At 39.4% G+C, this 20,209-nt stretch overlaps 1 long non-coding RNA gene across 3 annotated transcripts in view; it reads right to left on the minus strand.

Annotated features, from left to right (window-relative positions):
* The window catches only part of LOC110261980, a 57,978-nt gene that overhangs the window by 12,156 nt on the left and 25,613 nt on the right, over positions 1-20,209 (minus strand). Inside the window, exon 4 of one of the 3 annotated variants that reach the window (XR_002346406.1) lies at positions 18,878-19,282. The exons of 1 other annotated variant lie outside the window; for it this stretch is intronic. This is a non-coding gene — a long non-coding RNA (uncharacterized LOC110261980). Of the gene's footprint in view, positions 1-18,877; positions 19,283-20,209 lie in introns of those variants that run through there. One more of the 3 variants, XR_002346405.1, reaches the window with a different exon arrangement.

The raw sequence follows: 20,209 nt of genomic DNA on the forward strand, positions 1-20,209 counted from the left end.
CATTATAGTATTCTCTCTACATTTTGCATATATTTCAGATGTTCTGCAATAAAAAGTTGAAAATAGGAAGTGAAACTTCAAACTTGAATTTACTCCTTATGGAAAATAAAGACCAACAATAAATATGATAGAAAGGTAAACTTATAACTTTACTAGCGAACATTGGACACACATCAGCGTGATCCAGGAAATTTCAACTTCTTCAAAGTGCTCAAAATCCCCAGGGAACCAAGCTCTTTTGTGTTCTGTCATGATTGTGAAAGCTGATGGGTGTGTCAGCTACCCCTGAGAGTGGTGCTTTGGGGAATAACATCCTTGTGTCCGCTAATGCCAACTGGAGCTCATGCTGTTTTAATATTCTCTGAGGTCCTGTCAATTGGCAGCTGTACTTCTGACAAGAATCTAAAACCAAACCCCAGTGGCAACTCTCCCTGCCTTAATAGTCTAATAATGGGGTAGAGAAACAGCAAGAGGCAGTGTGGCTGGCTCTTACCCTTTATTTTACCTTAATCTTGGAGACCCACTGATGAAAAAATACACTCATTCTAGAATTATTGATTAAATGGTATAGGGAGCCTTGCCAAGGGTTACAAGGTATACACAAAAGCACCTATTGTTTTCTCTAAAGGGCTTACAGCCAACCTGTGTTGGGATAAGGATGAAAGGTTAAAAATGCAAACCCATGTAGGATGCATGCCCACTGAATAGTACAGATACCAAATACTGTGGCAGTTCAGAGTAGGGACGAGCCTGTAGTGGAGGAAGTAGAACAGCTTTGGAACCTCAAAATTCCCCAGTATATCCCGCTCCACTCCTTCATCTCAATACCCAGAACACCCAGAGGTCACCACTATTCCAAGGTTTGCTTTCCAAGATTTTTCCTCACCAGCTTGCTTTTTCCTTAGGCTCATACCACATATGTAGGTAAACCTAAACAAGAAAAATATGTCGCTTATTTTTTAACCATTTTGAACTTTGTAAAAATAGTAGCATACTATAAATATTCTGCAACTTACACAGTGTTTCTAAGCTTCAGTGGTGCTAATGTGAGTAGCTGTAGTTTGCTCACTTTCACTACTATGCTGTATTGCATTTGGATAAACTTACTACCATTGATGTACCTTTTTTGTTCCTATTCTGCCAGCCACCCAACTCCCAAGATTCCAAAAGAATTTATTTCCAAAAATGGTTCATCAATATCACTCCTGCCATGTGCTCTTTTATGACATGAATCTGCCACTCCCTCATGGTGGGAGTTTAATTCTTCTCTGCTGGAATCTCAATGGGCTTGTGATGGCTTTAACCAATAGAGCTTGGCATAAGTGACACTGTGTGACTTCTGAGACTGGGCCATAATCGTATGACGATGCAACTTTCACCTTGTTTACTGAAACAGCCATGTTTGGAGCTCTTAACCACCGTGAAAGAAGTCCAGCTATGCTGAGGTCACAATAGCGCAAGAAAGCCAAGTTATACGGACAGGCCATGTGTGAAAACTCCAGTTGGCAACCCTGATCTTCCAATCAGTGCAGTCCAGATACCAGACACAAGAGTGAAACAGCCTGCTAAGGATTCCAGACCCATCCATTGAATTACCTTGAGCCTTTGAGTTTTTCCAGTTGAAGTCCCAGACATCTTACAGCAGAGATTAGCTGGCCCCCATGTGCCCTATACAAATTGCTGATCCCTGAGCACAATAAAATGGATTTGGTTTTAAACAAATATTTTTTAACTTATTTTATTGAAGTATCGTTTATTTACAATATTGTATGAATTTCTGCTGTACAGCAAAGTGATTCTGGTATACCTATATATACATTCTTTTGCAAATTCTTTTCCATTATGGTTTATCATAGGATATTGAATATAGTTCCCTGTGCTATACAGTAGGACTTTGTTGTTTATCCATTATACATATATAATAGTTTGCATCTACTAACCCCAAACTCCCAATCCATCTCTTCTCCATCTCCCTGTCCCCTTGGTAACAATAAGTCTGTTCACCATATCTGTGAGTCTGTTTCTGTTTCGTAGATAAGTGCATTTTTGTCATATTTTAGATCCACATATATGTGATAACATATGGTAGTTGTCTTTCTCTTTCTAACTTCACTTAGTATGATCATCTCTAGGTCCATCCATGTTGCTGCAAATGGCTGTGTAGTATTCCATTGTGTATATGTACCACATCTTCTTTATCCATTCATCTGTTGATGGTCATTTAGGTTGTTTCCATGTCTTGGCTATCGTGAATAGGGCTGCTCTGAACATAAAGGTGCATGTATCTTTCTGAATTATACTTTTGTCTGGATATATTCCCAGGGAGTGGGATTGCTGGATCATATGGCGACTTGATTTTTAGTTTGTTAAGAACCCTCGTACTGTTCTCCATAGTGTGTGTACCAGTTTACACTCCCACCAACAATGTCGGAGGGTTCCCTTTTCTCCACACCTTCTCCAGGATCTGTTCTTTGTAGATTTTTTTTTAATGATGGCCATTGTGATCGATGTTAGGCGATACCTCCGTTAGTTTCAATTTGCATTTCTCTAAGAATTAGCAGTATTGAGCATCTTCTTACATGCCTGATGGCCATCTGTATGTCTTCTTTGGAGAAATATCTATTTGGGCCTTCTGCCCATTTTGCAACTGTGTTGTTTTTTTATTGTTCTTGTTGTTAAACAATATAGTTTTGGGGTAGTTTGTTGTATAGCTGTAGTAACTGGAATAACTTCTTTAGGAATTGTTCCTCTTCTGGGCCTCATCTCTTCCTGGGAATAGTGCTCCCTTTATCACCAAGCTTCTGCTAACTCTAATTGACCAACATCCCTTTTTCTAGTAGCCACCTTAGCTCCAACTAACCAGATCAACTCATAATTCTTTTATTAGAAGTTTTTTTTTTTAAATTATCTAAGAAAATCCTTCTCCCCACCCTCAGCAGTGTCATAGGACTTCCTGGCTCCTGCTCAAGCAGAATCACCTGCCAACCATCTGTCTCTCATTACAATGTTCATCTTCTTTAAAGACTTCTTTACCTTGGAGTAAATTGGGCTCAACTGTGTTTCTTGCAGTGTGGTCCACAGACCATCTGAAGCAGAGGCACCTGGGTCCTTCCTGAAAATACAGATTCTGGGCAGCACCCCAGACACACTGAATCAGGATCTCTATGCTTGTACCAAGCACTCCAGGTGTGCCTTAAGCACATTCAAGTTTAACAATCATGAGTCTCCTGGGAACAATTTGATGGGGGATGGGAGTAGCTTTTGGCATAAACTTGAGAAAAAGAGACCTGAGACAACTCAGGCAGAAATCCTTTTCCCTTTGCCAACTAAAGCAATTAAAAGCCCAGTGTTCTATATCTCCAGAACTTGCTTCTTTTCCCAGTCACTCTAAAACCATGACTTCACGTTATAAAGCAGATGCATGGAAAGCAGAGTTAACTTAGGAGGCCCAAAAAAGAAATGAGTAAATGAAAGGATACAAGAACTTATGGTCTACGAAGCATTACAAAAGAGGTTCTGATTTTCAGACCATGGTAAGGGTTAGTGTTGAGGATGGGGAATATATTTATAATTTTTCATGAGTTAAAAATTTGTGATGATTTTATGTATAAATGTGCATGACAAAATGTTATGACTTACCCTAGGAATGGGTATTTCAACTAACGCTAAATAATCACCATACAGGATTTCTCTCTCATTGTGTACCCTTCTAAACACTTTTTTTCAGTTCTGTTTTTTGGTTTCCAAGTTATTTGTCTATATATTTGTTTATACCCTGCCTCACTGCACAAAGGATTTTGACTATTTATTCCACGTTTGTATAGAAACAAATGCAAGTAGGTGTCAAGTGTGTTTCTGTACTCAGGCCAACTGCTCCTCGTGAGAGAAGCAGAACCTAGGAGCCAGCTTCTCTGCATTCCTGTTTATCTGAGAAAATTATAAAATTAGCATGCTGCTTAACTTGTCATGAAAATACCTATAATAGTGTTTGAATATTTTTTCCTTTTAGAGCTGCACCAACTTGTCATGAAAATACCTATAATAGTGTTTGAGTATTTTTTTCCTTTTAGAGCTGCACCTGTGACATATGAAAGTTCCCAGCCTAGGGGTCAAATCGGAGCTCCAGCTACCAGCCTGCACCATAGCCATAGCAACACAGGATCCAAGCTGCATCTTCATCCTATGCTAAAGTTTGCAAGCAATGCTGGATCCTTAACCCACTGAGCAAAGCCAGGGATCGAAACCCACATCCTCATGGATACTAGTTGTGTTATTAACCTGCTGAGCCACAAGAGAAACTCTTCTAGTGTTTGAATTTTACATTGTATCACCTCACACCAGTCAGAATCGCCACATCAAAAAGTCTGCAAATAGTAAATGCTGGAGAGGGTGTAGAGAAAAGGGAATCCTCCTATGCTGTTGGTGGGAATGTAAGCTGATACAACCACTATGGAAATTCCTTCAGAAACTAAAAATAGAACTACTTATATGATCCAGTCATCCCACTACTGGGCATATATCTGGAGAAAATCATAACTCAAAAAGATACATGCAACCCAATGTTCACTGCAGCACTGTTTACAATGGCCAAGACATGAAAACAACCACAATGTCTATCAACAGAGGACTGGATAAAGAAGATGTGGTACATACACATAAGGGAATATTACCGAGCCATAAAAAGCATGAAATCATGCCATTTGCAGGAACATGGATGGACCTAGAAACTGTCATAGTAAGTGAAGTAAGTCAGACAGAGAGCAACAAATTTCGTATGAGATCACTAATATGTGGAATCTAAGAGAAATGATGCAATAGAACTTACAAAACAGAAACAGACTCCAAGATTTCAAAACTAAACTTGTTTTTAACAAAGGAGAGAGGTGGTGGGGGGATAAGTTGGGGGTTCGGGATTGATACGTACACACCGCTATATATAAAATAGATGGGTAACAATGACCTATTGTATAGTACAGGGAAATTTACTCAGTACTGTGGATGTAAGAACCTATACGGGAAAAGATCGGAAAAAGGAATGGATATACGTATGTGTATAACTGATTTACTTTGCTATATGCCTGAAATTAATACAACTTTGTAAGTGAGCTATATTCCACTTAAAAAACTTAAAAAAAAAAGAAATGTATTCTTCATTATATTTGTTTTTTTAGTTGAATTTTTCTTTTTTTTCTTTCTTTATCTTTTATTTATGTGTGTATTTTTTTCTGCTGTACAGCATGGTGACTCAGTTACACTTACTTGTATACATTCTTTTTTTCTCATATTGCATGTTTTTTTAAATTATTATTTCCCCAATACAATTGTTTTTCTACGGTACAGCATGATGATCCTTAGTTTTATTTGTGTGCTAAGTCCCTCTTACTTAACCACTATTTATTGGTTGTGGTCTTATAAGCCACTTAAAAATTTGTGTGCAAAAGGCAGGATAAACAAGAAAGAAAGAAAAGAGGAGAGAAGATGAGGGAAATGATGGAGCGAGGATTCCTTCGCAGAGAAACTGATCTTGATGTTGTAAGCATCATTGATCAGATCATTGATCAGAGCTCAGAGATCACACACCAGATTGCTGAGGGCCACATCAACCTGACCCCGCCTTGCATTATTTTCCTTTATACTCTGCTTTTTTTTCCCAGTGACTTCTTCTAGCAGTTTATAAATTCTTCAAAGAGAGAGAGAAAGTGTGTTTTCACTATGAACCTCGAGATTGTGGCAATTACTTCACAGCCTTTAAGTTTTCTGTCAGAGAATTTCTTTTGCTGAAACATAAAATACTTCATTATGCTACAATAAGCTACAAAAATACTAACGATAACAGCAATTGAGATGAATGTAATACATAACAATACACAGATTACATATATTATTTCATTTGATCCTCATAGCAGCCATACAATGAAGGTAGGGGAAAAAAATACCCTATTTTTTTCTCAGGCTTTTTATAAGTGTCCCCCCTTTTTCTTGAAACAAATATACTCTTTGCCCTAATAGTCACATGTCTTTCTCCCTCACTTCCTCCAAATTTCACTTAACTGTCACCTATTCAGAACCCTCCCTAACTCCCCAAATAAAATAATATCTCCCTCCCCAATAGCACGTTTTGCCTTCTGACAGGATGTGGTTTCCATTTGTCTTTCTGTCTTGAATGTGAACTCTATGCAGGTGGGAATTTATTTTCTTGCTCCTATTTCCCCAGTCTCAACAGAGTGCCAAGTACAGAACAGATGCTCAATAAATAAATGAATCAATGAACTATTCCCATTGCACAAATAATGAGCCAGGAACAGGAGGCTTAAAAGATTTGACCACCATAGTACACCTCGTGAGTGGCAGATTAGCTTCTGGATCATAGGTGTTCAGGCCAAGTCTTGTTACATTTTTTTTCCATTATGGTTTATTACAGGATATTGAATATAATTCCCTGTGCTATACTATAGGACCCTGTGGTTCCTCCATTCTATATATAATGGTTTTCGTCTGCTAATCCCAAATTCTCAGTCCATTTCTTCCCTATCCCTCCCACCCCCATGGCAACCACAAGTCTGTTCTTTATATTCGTGAGTCTCTTTCTGTCATTACATTTTCCAGACCGTCACAGAGATGTTGTACCAACTGATCTACACTATCGACTTCACTGGTGTAAATTTCTGGAACAAGGTAAAATCTGGAACCTTCTTTTATCATCTCATGAGTGTGCTTTGGAGCAGAAAAAAAATTGAAGCCACGACATTTCCTGACACTGGATAGAATGGGAGGAAGATGTCTACACTGCAGTGTAGGTACAGCATCTCAGAACTGATGCATTTTCTTGGGTGCTAATCCTATTTACATGGTCCTTGAGCAGACTCTGAAAACCATTCTGAAGCACTCTGTCAGTAAGCAAACAATTATTTCAGCTATAGTAACAGCATCTTGAGAAGTGATGCTATTAAGATAATGAAAGCTATTGGCTACTTTCAGTGCTAGACCATTTAGCAGCATGACAGGTACATGATATCACATGAGAGCTGAAGAGAGGAACAGTCTTTGCACATGGGCTAAAAATTGCAATGCTCCAGTCTGATTATTATAAGTATAGCAACAAAGAGGACCTTACATAATTTTATATCGTATTTTTCCCTTGCTTTTAAGGATGATTAATATATTTCTAATACTAAACACTTAGAAATAGTAAAATCTCCATGACTGCCATTCTATTACTCCTAAAACCACCTATCCCCTAACTAGCACTTTCAAATAGATCCTAGAAGTGAATATTTAAATAGCAAGAAGCCTAAATTGTCCATTAAAAACTCTTTTTTTTTTTTTTTTTTTTTTGTCTTTTTAGGGCCACACCTGTAGCAATGGAGGTTCCCAGGCTAGGGGTCGAATCAGAGCTGTAGCTGCCGGCCTACACCACAGCCACAGCAGCACCAGAGCTGAGCCATATCTGTGACCTACACCACAGCTCACAGCAACACTGGATCCTTAATTCACTGAGCAAAGCCAGGGTTGGAAACTGTGTCCTCATGGGTACTAGTCAGATTTGTCTCCGCTGAGCCATGACAGGAACTCCAGAAACTCGTCATTTTAAAGATGAAGAAATTTAAGCTAAATTGACTTCTCAGTCATACCCAGCCAGGAAGCAGTACAGTCAGACCTCCAACCCACCAAGGCATTTTCTACTGCCTGCAGTAGGACCACACTTTGCACATGGTCTGCCATTCCCAACAGATTGTTAAAGTGATAGATTAAAAAACGAATGACCTTGGAGTTCCTGATGTGACACAGTGGGTTAAGAATCCTACTGCAGCAGCTTGGGTTGCTGAGGAGGCACAGGTTCAATCTCTAACCCAGTACAGTGGGTTGAAGGATCCGGCCTTGCCTCAGTGGCTCAGATTCAACCCCTGGCCCAGGAACTTTCATATGCTGTGGGTGCAGCCATTAATAAATACATAAATAAATAAAACTAATGACCTTGAAATACACAGCAACATCATAAAGTGATTTTGAATGACTTGTCAATTGTGGAGAATAACATTAAATTATTTTCATTACACTGTTAGTGCTCTTAGGATAGTGGTCTAGCTCTGAAATGTCAGTAATAGTTATATATAATTAATATATCAATGACAATATTTGGTTAAGCAGTAAAATCAATTTCCTGACCAGTGATATAACTGGTCCTACGGCATAATGTTTCTTTTTTTTTTGAATTACAACGTTGGCAGCCAATAAGAAATCTGAAATGCAGGAACATTGATATAGACTTACCTCAGCAGATGCCCATTCTGTAATAATTAAGTTGATTCATTCATTTTACAAATATATATACTAATCATCTCCCATGTACAGATGTGGGAAAAGACATCGCTAATCGTCCACCAAGCCATTTCCCCTTTCCTCCTGGGCACAGCAAATGACTACTTTCAGCCTCCATTGCAATTAGCTGCAGCCATATGACTGAGTTCTATCACTGGCTTGTCAACAGCAGCAAGGTATGAAGAATGTTATATACGTATACATGAAGTTCCCTGGTGACCTAGTGATTAAGGATCCAGCATTGCCACTGCAGTGGCTCGGATTGTTGCTGTGGCACAGGTTTGATCCCTGTCCTGGGAATTTCCGTCTGTCATGGGCACAGCCAAAAAGAAAAAAAAAAAAGAAAAGAAATAATATATCTATGTATAACTGAATCAGTTTGCCCTATGGCAGAAACTAACACAACAGTGTAAATCAACTATACTTCAATAAAATAATTTAAAAAAAAACAGCAGTGATGTATAGCATAAAACTCTCATACATGTGATCCTCCATTTACTGCCCTCATCTTCCAATTGGATGCAGAAATCTAACAGGACACTCTGAGCCCCAGGATGTGGCAGAGCCACCAAGAGGAGGAGCCTGGGTCCCTGAGTCAGCATTTGTGGGAGAAAAATGCTTGCTGGGGGAGCACAGCTGAAAGCCTTAGGAAAGGCTATGCAGAAATCATTACATCAGAGAATGGCATTGAAGTAAAGTTTCCATTGGAAGAAAAGTCACCTAGGGGAGGGAGAATACACAGAGACTCAGATGCGAAACTCGTTGGGTGAAGTTGCAGGAACACAAGTTGTCTAATGTAACTGGAGCACAGAGTAAAACACAGGCGAACCTTTGAGCATTGAGAAAAAACAGAGGTGGAGTCAGATTATCCAGGGCCTTATGTGTCAAGCGAGTGGGTAGCCTTTACAGTATAGGCGGTAGAATGCAGAGAAGGTTTCAAGCTGCAGGGTGGAATAAAGGAAACTCTCCATTAGAAGATAAACTGAGGCAGTGTGGAAAATAACTTGGAAAGGGAAGCAAATGTGAGAAAGAGACCAGTTACCAGGACTATCAGAAAAATCTAGGCAAGAGATATTGCAAGAGCTGATCTAGGCTGCAGTAGAAGAAACTGACCCCAAAACAGATACAAGAAACTCAACAGAGGAGGCATTTCAAAAGCACAAATTTCAAGTAACTGTTAGATGTAGAAATTAATATTAACTGAGGTGAGGAACACGAGAGAAGATACCGGTTAGAAGAAAAAAACAAAGAATTTGCTTTTTAAAATGTGGAAGTCCAAATTCGAGAAGCTATCCAGTGCGCTGTTTGCATTACTTATGCGGAACTCAGAAAAAAATTCAAAATTGGAATTATAAATTTGGGAGTTGGCAACACAGAGATGATGGTTAAGCCATGGGAATGGATGAAATCTGCCAAGAAATGTGTATAGAGTGAGATGAAAAGGAAGAGGAGATTTCACAGGATGCTTGAAAGAATGGTTAGAAGAGTATAAAAAGCATCAGAAGAGAATATCATGGAAATCAGGCAAGGAGAGGCTTTGAGACTCCTACCCACACAGGAGAGAGTTCAGACCAGACCCCGCACAAAAAACAGATAAGCTAACTGGTCATCCAGTGGGACCTTAGGCCCTAGTGCTGTATCTGACTCTGCAGGCATGTTCTAAAGATTTGCCAGGGAAGGCAAATCTGTCATCAGATTCAAGCAATAAACACTGGCTGGAAATCAAAGATGAAGCGAGAGATCAAACATCAAGTAAATGCAGAACCATGGAAGGGGAGGATTAGGACAGGAAAAAGGCAAAAAAGGTCCAAGATTTTTACCAGAGTTCCTTCTTAGCAAGTTCAGACCAGTTGATAGACTGGGTCGGAATAAACATAAGAGATGGTCATTCATTTCCAGTAACAAGAAGGGCCACGGGGGAGGGGGTGTGGTGGCAATTAGATGTTCAATCAACTTGGTTGGTTTGGAAGGCAGAAGCCACACAGCACCGGAGTAAAGAGGGGGTTAGAAAGTGAAGGCAGTGAGTGAAGATGGAATGGAATTTCATGGACTTTTGTGCTGAAAGCCTGGGTAGCAGGCAGAGTTAAGAGCTTATACAACTTAATAGTGAAAAAACAAACAACACAATAAAAAAAAAAGGGCAGAAGACCTAAATAGACATTCCTCCAAAGAAGACATAGATGGTCAGCAGTCACATGAGAAGGTGCTCGATATTGCTAGTTAATAGAGAAATGCAAATTAAAACCACACTGAAGTATCACCTAACACCAGCCCTAATGGCCATCATTAAAAAGTCCACAAATAGGAGTTCCTGTTGTGGCTCAGCAGAAATGAATACTGCTAGTAACCATGAGGTTGTGGGCTCGATCCCTGGCCTTGCTCAGTGGGTTAAGGATCCAGCATTGCCGTGAGCTGTGGTGTAGGTCACAGATGGCTCAGCTCTGGTGTTGCTGTGGCTGTGGTGTAGGCCAGCAGCTACAGCTCTGATTCGACCCCTAGCCTGGGAACCTCCATATGCTACAGGTGTGGCCCTAAAAAGACAAAAAAAAAAAAAGTCCACAAATAATAACTGCTGGAGAGGGTATGGAGAAAAGGGAACATTCCTACACTGTTGGTGGGAATGTAAATTGGTAAAACCTCTAATAGAATAGTATGGAGTCTCCTTCAGAGACTAAAAATCAAGTTGCCATATGATCCAGCAATCCCACTCCTGGGCATATATCTGGAGAAAACTCTAATTTGAATAGATACATGCCCCCCTATGTTCATAGCAACACTATTCACAATAGCCAAGACATGGAAACAACCTAAGTGCCTATCAACACATGAATAAGGAGGATGTGGTACATATATACAATGGAATACTACTCAGCCATAAAAAGAATGAAATAATGCCATTTGCAGCAACATGGATGGACCTAGAGACAATCATACTAAGTGAAGTAAGTCAAACAGAGAAAGACAAGCATTACTTGATGTCACTATATGTGGAATCTAAAATATGACACAAAACAGGAACAGACTCACAGACATAGAAAACAAACTTGTGATTATCAAAGGGGAAAGAGGGGAAAGGGGATAAATTAGGAGTTTGGGATTAGCTGATAAAAACTACTATATACAATATAAACAACAAGATCTTACTATATAGCACAGGGAACTATGTTTAATATCCTGTAATTAATTATGATGGAAAAGAATTTGATAAGGAATATACATACATTTATATACACACACATATATATACACACATATATATACATACTTTGCTATACACCAGAAATTAACACAACATAGTACATTAACTATACTTCGATTAAATTTTTTAATTTAAAAAATGAGAAAGGCTTGTTTGGGATAATTGTTGGCTGAGGGTAAGCATCTTTTGAAGAAGGAAGAATGGAAAATTGAGCAAGTGTGTAATTTAAGGAATCAAAGTGGAAGTTGGAGACATGACCAAAGTATTTATGAAGAAGCTGCTGTGTAAATCATATCACGTCTTGTTTCATCTTTTTGTTTAAAAAAAAAAAAACATGGATAAAGTATAGAGGAAGAGTGAGGTATATTGTAGTTCATAACTGACAGCCTTCATTTTCTTGGTGAAGCCAGGCTGGGACATCCAGTGAGAGACCATCCAGGTAAAAGCTTGAGAAGAGAGTCCAGTCCTGGGATGGTAGCTTCAGAGAAAGAAAGCTGTCTGAGGGGTTAGATTTGCACAGAAGCCCAAGCACAGGCAAGAAATCAGAAGAGATAAGCTGTTCTCCAGCCATGCTTGGAGCCAGAAGGTAAGCAAATGAAACATTTTGCCAGGTGGAAACAAAGGAAAGAAAAGGGGATGCGGAGTCCACAAGTGGTGAAGAGGGCTGACCAGCCCAGCCTGAGTCATTTCAGCGCTAGGATCATAGTCTATTACAATTCTTACCGCAGCGCCCCACACATGAAAGACACTTCATCAAGGCAGAATGAATGCGTGAAGAAAAGATTGAACAAGTAGATGATCATGAACGAGCACTTGTGTACATCAGCCTGGTTTGGGGGAATGTACATACTGGAAGGATGTTAATAGATGAAAAGATGAGGACGATTGTGAGCAACAGGCGTGTGGGATGAGGCCAAAGAACAGGTTTTGTAGGAGTCCAAGATTTTGAGAAGAGCAAGGGTACAAGGTTATGGGCAGAGAGAATCCTTTCAGAATTCCAATTTTCAGAGGAGCCGTTCCAAGTGATTAAAAGGTCCAAACTGTGCTCCTATAAATGGGGTTGGTAAAGTGGGATGGAGGGGATGGTCAGTGTGAGGTGGGCTGTTAGATGGCTCGTCAGTATGTATCACGAAGTCACTTAAGATGACAGCAGATGCTGGAGGAAAGAGCAAATCTATAAGCCAAGTTCCAAAGTTCTTGAAGACTAAGAAGAAATGACCCAGAAGTAACACTCACAAGACCCTGTGTGCTTAATCAAGATGATACTGGCTCTCCCTGCCACTCAGCACTCTTGGGAAGATCAAATAAATGGATAATTATACACATTTCGTTGTTGTTGGGAACCCGGAGATAAAAGTAGGCGGCACCTCCTTCGAAGGGAAGAGAGATTGTTAAATGAAAACTACAAAAGTTGCCAGGAAGAAGCTGCGGGGAGATAGGATAAGGTTGAGTCCTTTTCAAGAAGCCAAAATATAGGAGCAACACCTAGAGTGTTGTGGGGGATGCAGTAGGATCACTGGAAATAAATGATGGGTTTCAGTAAAAAAAAATAAATAAAAACAGGCGAAGAAAATCATTTGAGCTACTGATTATGAGCTAAGTTCTGGGAGCTTCATCTGTATCATCCTGAATTTCCACAGCAGCCACGCAAGTTAGATATTATTACCTTCACGTGACAAATGAGGAAATAGGGACCGTGGGTAAGTACATTTCTGGAGGCTGCACAGTTATTCAACAGTCAGGATTTGAACCCATCTCAGGTGGATTGCATGCCATTCTCTCTCTATGCCATTACATTAAACCTTGATGCATTCAGAGCTTTAAAGGGGAAATGAGAACTTGACAGAATGATGCACAGTCAAGAACTAGTGGAGGATGGAGGCAAAAGATAAGGAAAAATGAGCTGGAGGAGTTTAGAGCACAGGCAAGGGTAGCCAACAAAAGGGACCTACCCTTACTGATTAATGACATTGAGGATATAAGAAGTTGGGAGGTGAACTGGAGCAGCACAAATGAAACTAACCAGCCTTGAGTTTCAACTGGAACTTTGACATTTCTGTGGTTATGGTGTAAAGTCCATTCCCACTAGCAGTTAGTGGGAAGTTAACTGATGTTTGTTTGTTTTTTTTTTTTTACTTGAACAGTCAAGCAGCCATCTTGCCATTTAACAAGCACCCTTGAGGAATCAATTAAAAATTCCCATCTCAGAGGACTTACATATGTACAGCAACAGCTTGGGTTAATTTACTAATTCATCTAATCAGTCTGCCAAATTATTAGCCAATTTCCCTAAATCTTGTAATAATTCACACATTAAAAAGGCAACGTCTTCTCATCCTCATTCTGCAAAATTAGAGAAAACATATAGAGGCATCCTTTGAGATCACCGCTCATGACTTTCATGTGTTTAATGGAGGGCACTTGATTAAGCTGTATTCCTAAGGTATTTAGGATGTTCGAAAATTACCCTTTCAAGCATTTTGAGTGTCATTCTTATGATCTTGTTTGTACCATTTATTTCCCTGACAAATCCTTTATATATATAAAACACGGAGATATACATCAGCCAGGTCCCAAATGGCTCATCGAAAATTCTGAGTTACATAGACACAGAGAAGACACTTGTGGTTGCCAAGGGGGAGGGGCTTGGGGAAGGAATGAAGTGGGAGGTTGGGGTTAGCAGATGTAGACTATTATATATAGAATGGATAAAGAAGATCCTACTCTATAGTACTAGGAACTAGAGTCAGTATCCTGTGATAAAACATAACAGAAAAGGATATTTTTGAAAAAGTGTGTGTGTGTATATGTATATATGTATGTATGTATGTATGTATAACTGAATCACTTGGCTGTATAGCAGATATTAATACAACACTGTAAATCAACCATCCTTCAATTTTACAAGTTCTGAGTTAGAGAATTTAGAATAGAGAGAACTGTTGTTTCGTATCAGTGCTGTGAGGCACGGGCAGCCTTTCCAGCCAGAGATTTTCCAACATACAGAGAACCTTAGGGAAGCCAAACATGGCTGGGTTTTTGGAGGCAACTCCTTTTCTCCCTTCTAGTACATGTTAGAGCCTCTAGACACAGTTAGACTTCTCAGTCTGTCCACTACCCCTTCCCAGCCTACCTCGATGTATTCTAACTCTGAAAGTATTAGCAAGATTTATGGAGAAATTGGCAATGCCCATTGTGACTCAGGGGGTTAAGAATCTCACTAGTATCCATGAGGATGTGGGTTCAATCCCTGGCCTTGCTCGGTGGGTTAAAGATCTGCCGTTGTTGCAAACTGCAGCGTAGTCACAGATACGGCTCAGATTTGGCGGTCCTACCGCTGTGGTGTAGGCCTACCATCACAGCTCCCATTCATTCGACCCCTAGCCTGGGAACTTCCATATGCCTCAGGTGCAGCCCTAAAAGGCAAAAAAAAAAAAATATATATATATATATATATATATGGGGAAATTCACATGCTATCCCAAAGAAACTTGCCCAGATTCCCCCAGTAGATGTTTATCTACCCTCTCTCAATTTCCCCACTCAGTCTCTCAAAAACCTTATGTCTTGTCCTCAGAAATTCAGCTCTTCTTCCCCATCCTTTAGAATTCAGAGAGGAATTGCGTTCATCGCCCTCATACAAAGCAGTTATGCATACAAAACTCCCCTTCATTGATCAAAACTATTGAGGAAAGACGGTACGGTGGCACAGCCAGGAGTAGAAGAGGATTCTGAGTATACTATTGCTTTCTTCACCGCCCCATTCAGTAACCTCTGAAGTTCCTTCTAACGTTAAAATTCTATCATCTGTCTGCTGCGTGACTCATGACGAATTTGGACATTGATCTATAATGGCCAGAATAAAATGAGAGAAATGTGAAAGGTTTGAGGTGATGGGGGAGGAGAGTTTACATTTCTGCTTCGATAGAGTGGTCCTTGACTGATCTGAGATGCCCAAGTAGAGGGCAACTAATGACTTTTCATATTATGCACATGTACACAGCCTTATTGTTTGGATTTTAGTCGGTATGCAGGGCTTGCTGGGTTCATCTTTTTTGGGGGGAGGGGCTTCAAGTTTAAATTATTTAATGTATGGAACATGCCAATTAGTCAAGCAAGAAAACATTTTTGTATAGTTCTACACAATGGAAGAAATATGAATTTTTAAAAATTTTATTGGAGCATGGTTGACTTATGACATATTAGTTTTGGGTGATTCATAGCAAAGTGAAGCAGTTTACATATACATATATCCATTCCTTTTCAGATTCTTTTCCCTTATGGGTTATTATACAGTATTGAGTAGACTTCCCTGTGCTATACAGTAGGTCCTTGTAACTTATCTATTTTATTTTATTTTTTTTAGGGCTGCACCCATGGCATATGGAAGTTCCCAGACAAGGGGTCAAACCAGAGCTACAGCTGCTGGCCTATACCACAGCCACAGCAATGAAGGATCCAAACTGCATCTGTGCCCTACACCACAGCTCAGAGCAACGCCGGATCCCCGACCCACTGAGAAAGGCCAGGAATCAAAGCCACATCCTCATGGATATTAGTCAAATTTGTTTCTGCTGCACCACAATGGGAACTCCACTTATGTATTTTAGGTACAGTAATTTATGTATGTTAATCTGAACCTCCTACTTTATCCCACCTCCCCGCCCAGTGTTTCCCCTTTGGGAACCATAAGTTTGGTTTCAAAACCTTTGAGTCTGTTTCTGTTTTGTGAATAAGTTCTTCTGTATCATTTTTATTAGATTCCACACATTGGTAATCTCATATGATGTTGTCTTTGTCTGACTTCCCTTAGTGAGGTCCATCCATGCTACTTCAAATGGCATTATTTCCTTCTTTTTTATGCTAAGTAACATTCCATTGTATATGTAGCTGTATCTTTTTTTTTTTCCCCATTCCTCTGTTGATGGACATGTTGGTTGCTTCCATGTCTTGGCTACTGTAAATAGTACTGCAATGAACACAGGGGTGCATGTGTCTTTTTGAATTATGGTTTCCTCTGGATATACACCCAGGAGTGGGATTGCTGCATCACATGACAGGTCTACATTTAGTTTTTTGAGGAAGCTCCACACTGTTCTCGATGGTGGTTTCACCAATCTACATTCCCGCCAACAGTGGTAGGAGGGTTCCCAATGTGTTTTAGATGGTAAATAATTTTTAAAAGTTACTGTAGGTCAGTGACTCTCAATCTGATTTGTGTGTAGCCTTGCAAAAACGCAGTGCCAAAAAATAAAGATAATAGTCTGTATAGAAGCTTCATGTGTTTATGTCTTGAATTTATTGACTCAATTCCTAAGTACCACACTACTTATTAATTCACAACTTTTTTGTATCAGCTGGCCATTTATTTTGCTCATGGCAATTTAGGCTAAGCTCAGCTGGCCTCTTTCCTTCATGCGTCTGTGATCAGCTGTAGATCAGTTTCAGGATAGATCGGAAGCTTTAGGTCAGGTCTTGATCTCAGCTGGGCTCTCTCACCTGTCTGGGGCTTCTGCAGGGATAACTGGGCTAACCTAGGTCCTTGTGGCCTCTCATGTCCTGGCTAGACAGACAGGGCTTGCTCACCTGATGGAGGAAGGCTTGCTTCCCCGGAAAAAACAAGCCTGCAAAGTTTCTTAGGTGCTAGGCTGGGCACTGGCACACTATCGCTTTTGCCACATTCTTACAGGAGAATGCCAGTTAAAGGGGTGGGAATATGGGCTTTTGATGAACAGACCTGCAAAGCACGTTGGTGAGAGGAGAGGTACAGAGATGCAGGGATGTAGGAACAAGAGTACAGGGAGGCTGCTGTAAGTAACCACATAGCATTTGGCTTCACCAAAAAGTGTTTCAGTAGCAATTTCAATAAACACAAATGATCCTACTACTTTAGGGTTACTTTAATTGATCAGGTGAACCAGACTAAGTAAATTTTTCACTCCTTTTAAATTCTATGAAACACAACACAAAGTTGAAACTTGAACAAAGATGGGCACGGTCCTTTTAAGTTCCCATTTCTCTTCGCTGGATAGTTGGGCATTTTCCAATAACATGGTGTTGTTTTATGCTTTGCTGAAGGCAATGCAGAGAACACAACAGCATGTCTGTTATGATACACATTTTGGCCCTAGAGATTTCTAGGTAGACAGCCTTATGGGAAATCACCCAGCCTCCTCCTGGAAGGTGGTCTAACCATCTTTATCAACTAGAGATTGAAAAAATTAAAGTAGCTTCATAAATACTTCATTGTACTGGGTAATGGGATCTCTGATTCTTCATCCTGGAGTTTATATCCTAAGTGTCGCTTGAAAGCAGTATTTCATTAAGTGCTCCCTGATAAGGAGTTTGTCCAGATGAAGCTTTTGAATGATTTTCATTCACTTGCTTGTGATGAGCAAGATAAAACTAGAACTCAATTTTAAAGAACGTTTTTCGGTACCATATAGCTTTATTCATCCTATTTATGCCTTACAGAGATGTTGAACGGGTGATGTAACCACACAAATGTCTATTTACCTGCTACTTGAGAACGCTGCATTGCTTTCACTTTTCATACAAAAATGTGAAATGGAGTCTTCCAAGTAGCCTGCATTACATTCTTAATCATTTTTGAAATCTTACTCTATGGAGTTTTTCAGTTTATTTGTTTGGCGGGTTGTTTTTCATGCTTATTTCTTTATATTCAGATTTAAATCTAATGATGCTAGATTCAAGAGCCAGGTTTCTTTCTTAGACATTCATATGTGAGAAGATATGGTGACATTTATTTGACTTTTTTGATGGACACCATATTATAAGTCAGGACTGGAGAGTAGCTGTTTGCTGGGGCTTTAATTAGCATCTCACTCATTGCCTAGTTTCCTTAATAATTAAATGCTGTCTAATTTAATATAAGAAGTTTGCCAAACTGGCTGCTGATTTATGAATTTATAAATGTATTAAACTCATTCACCTTTCATAAAGAGAACAAGAAACTATATTTATTACATAGCTAAACTTTGATTACTTTTACTGTGTTTGAAAATAGTTGGACCCCTTCAGATATGCAATGTTACATAAGAAAGAGACTGAGGGAGTTCCTGTCATGGCTCAGTGGTTAACAAGCCCGACTAGCATCCATGAGGATGAGGATTCGATCCCTGACCTCGATCAGTGGGTTAAGGATCCGGCATTGCCGTGAGCTGTGGTATAGGTCGAAGACGAGGCTCAGATGGCACGTTGCTGTGGCTGTGGTGTAGGCCCATGGCTACAGCTCCAATTGGACCCCTAGCCTGGGAACCTTCGTATGCCACCGGGTGTGGCCCTGAAAGACAAAAAGACAACAAAAGAAAAAGAAAAGAAAAGAAAAGAAAGAGACAATGAAAAAATCACATAGAACACAAAACCCAGATTCAAGATATAAATATTTATGTATGGCAGGATCTACAATTCAGCTCTTAAAAGACAGTTTAATTTTCCTTATCTATGTACGTAGGGTACATTTTAAGAAGAAAGCAAGAAGTTGATTTCGAAGTAATATCTTTTCATTAAATGCAGCACAAAATTAACCTTTGACATAAGAAACACCATTTTTTTAACATTATAAGTTGTTTAGTTTTTTTTAGAAAGAAGAAGTTCAGAATCAAAATGAGAACTTTCTATGAATTGTTACTAATCTCCAAGCAGAGTGATATGGGAAAATTTTGAGCTCAGCATAACGTCTTCCTCTTTTTTCAAATTGGAAAGCTGGGTCACTTTAGCAGACCAAGGACTTTTGGAACAGCCCTGGAGATGGCATTGGAGAGAGAAAGAAGGGAGGTGTTAGAAATAGTAATTTAATGTAAGCACCAAAAAACCCAGCTAAAGACACTAATTACCTCTATTTACCAATAGTGGGGTTCACACTTAATTCTGCGAGGATTTTTTATTCTGGCTTGAAGGCGGTAGGAATGATTAACTATAGGGATAAAAATAATGTTGGCTCCAAATCGGAGCAGCCAGCCCTCACAACTTAACTCTTGCTGATAGGCATTTGATAGGTAACTTAAAAGTAATATATTTATGATGACACTGTGAATTTTATCTTGGAAAATTACTTTTTGTTTTTATGACATGACAGTCTCATAGAGAACACAACTTCAGGTCAACGTAAAATATGCAGATTTCTCTATGCCAGAGATAAGCCAACTAAACAATCACAATGACTTTGAACTCTTCATCCCAAAGATGCATTGGGTGCATTTTTTATACATTGAAATAATAAATAATAGATTGGGTCTAAAAGTAATTTGTGTTTTTGCTGAGCCATCGACTCTCAAAATATCTGTATTCTGAGTCTCTAAAGCATTACTCTGTGAATTTTAATCCTATCTCAAACTCTTATATGTGTAGGCAAAAGCAAGACTTTGGTAGTTTTATGCTTCTTTTAAAGTTTTTTGTCTTTCCTTCCTGTCTGCTAAAATAGTTTCCTTTTCATTCAGAGCACATAAAAAGGAAGAGGAGGAGGTTAGAAATGAGGTAACATTCTGCTCCATCTATTCCAGGTTGTCGACCACTCTAATTTATTAAAATATGGAGTTTTTCTTTGAAAGAAGTAATTCCTTACCCTCTTCTGTAAGGAAAAAAAATTTATAAAGGCACAGGCAACCGTCAGCCAGCCCCTCATTCTGAGTGGGCCATTTGCTCAGCCAACAAGCAGTGCTATAATTTTCT

The sequence above is a fragment of the Sus scrofa genome, chromosome 8 (assembly GCF_000003025.6).
Source record: "Sus scrofa isolate TJ Tabasco breed Duroc chromosome 8, Sscrofa11.1, whole genome shotgun sequence".
In the NCBI taxonomy this organism is placed as follows: Eukaryota; Metazoa; Chordata; class Mammalia; order Artiodactyla; family Suidae; genus Sus; species Sus scrofa.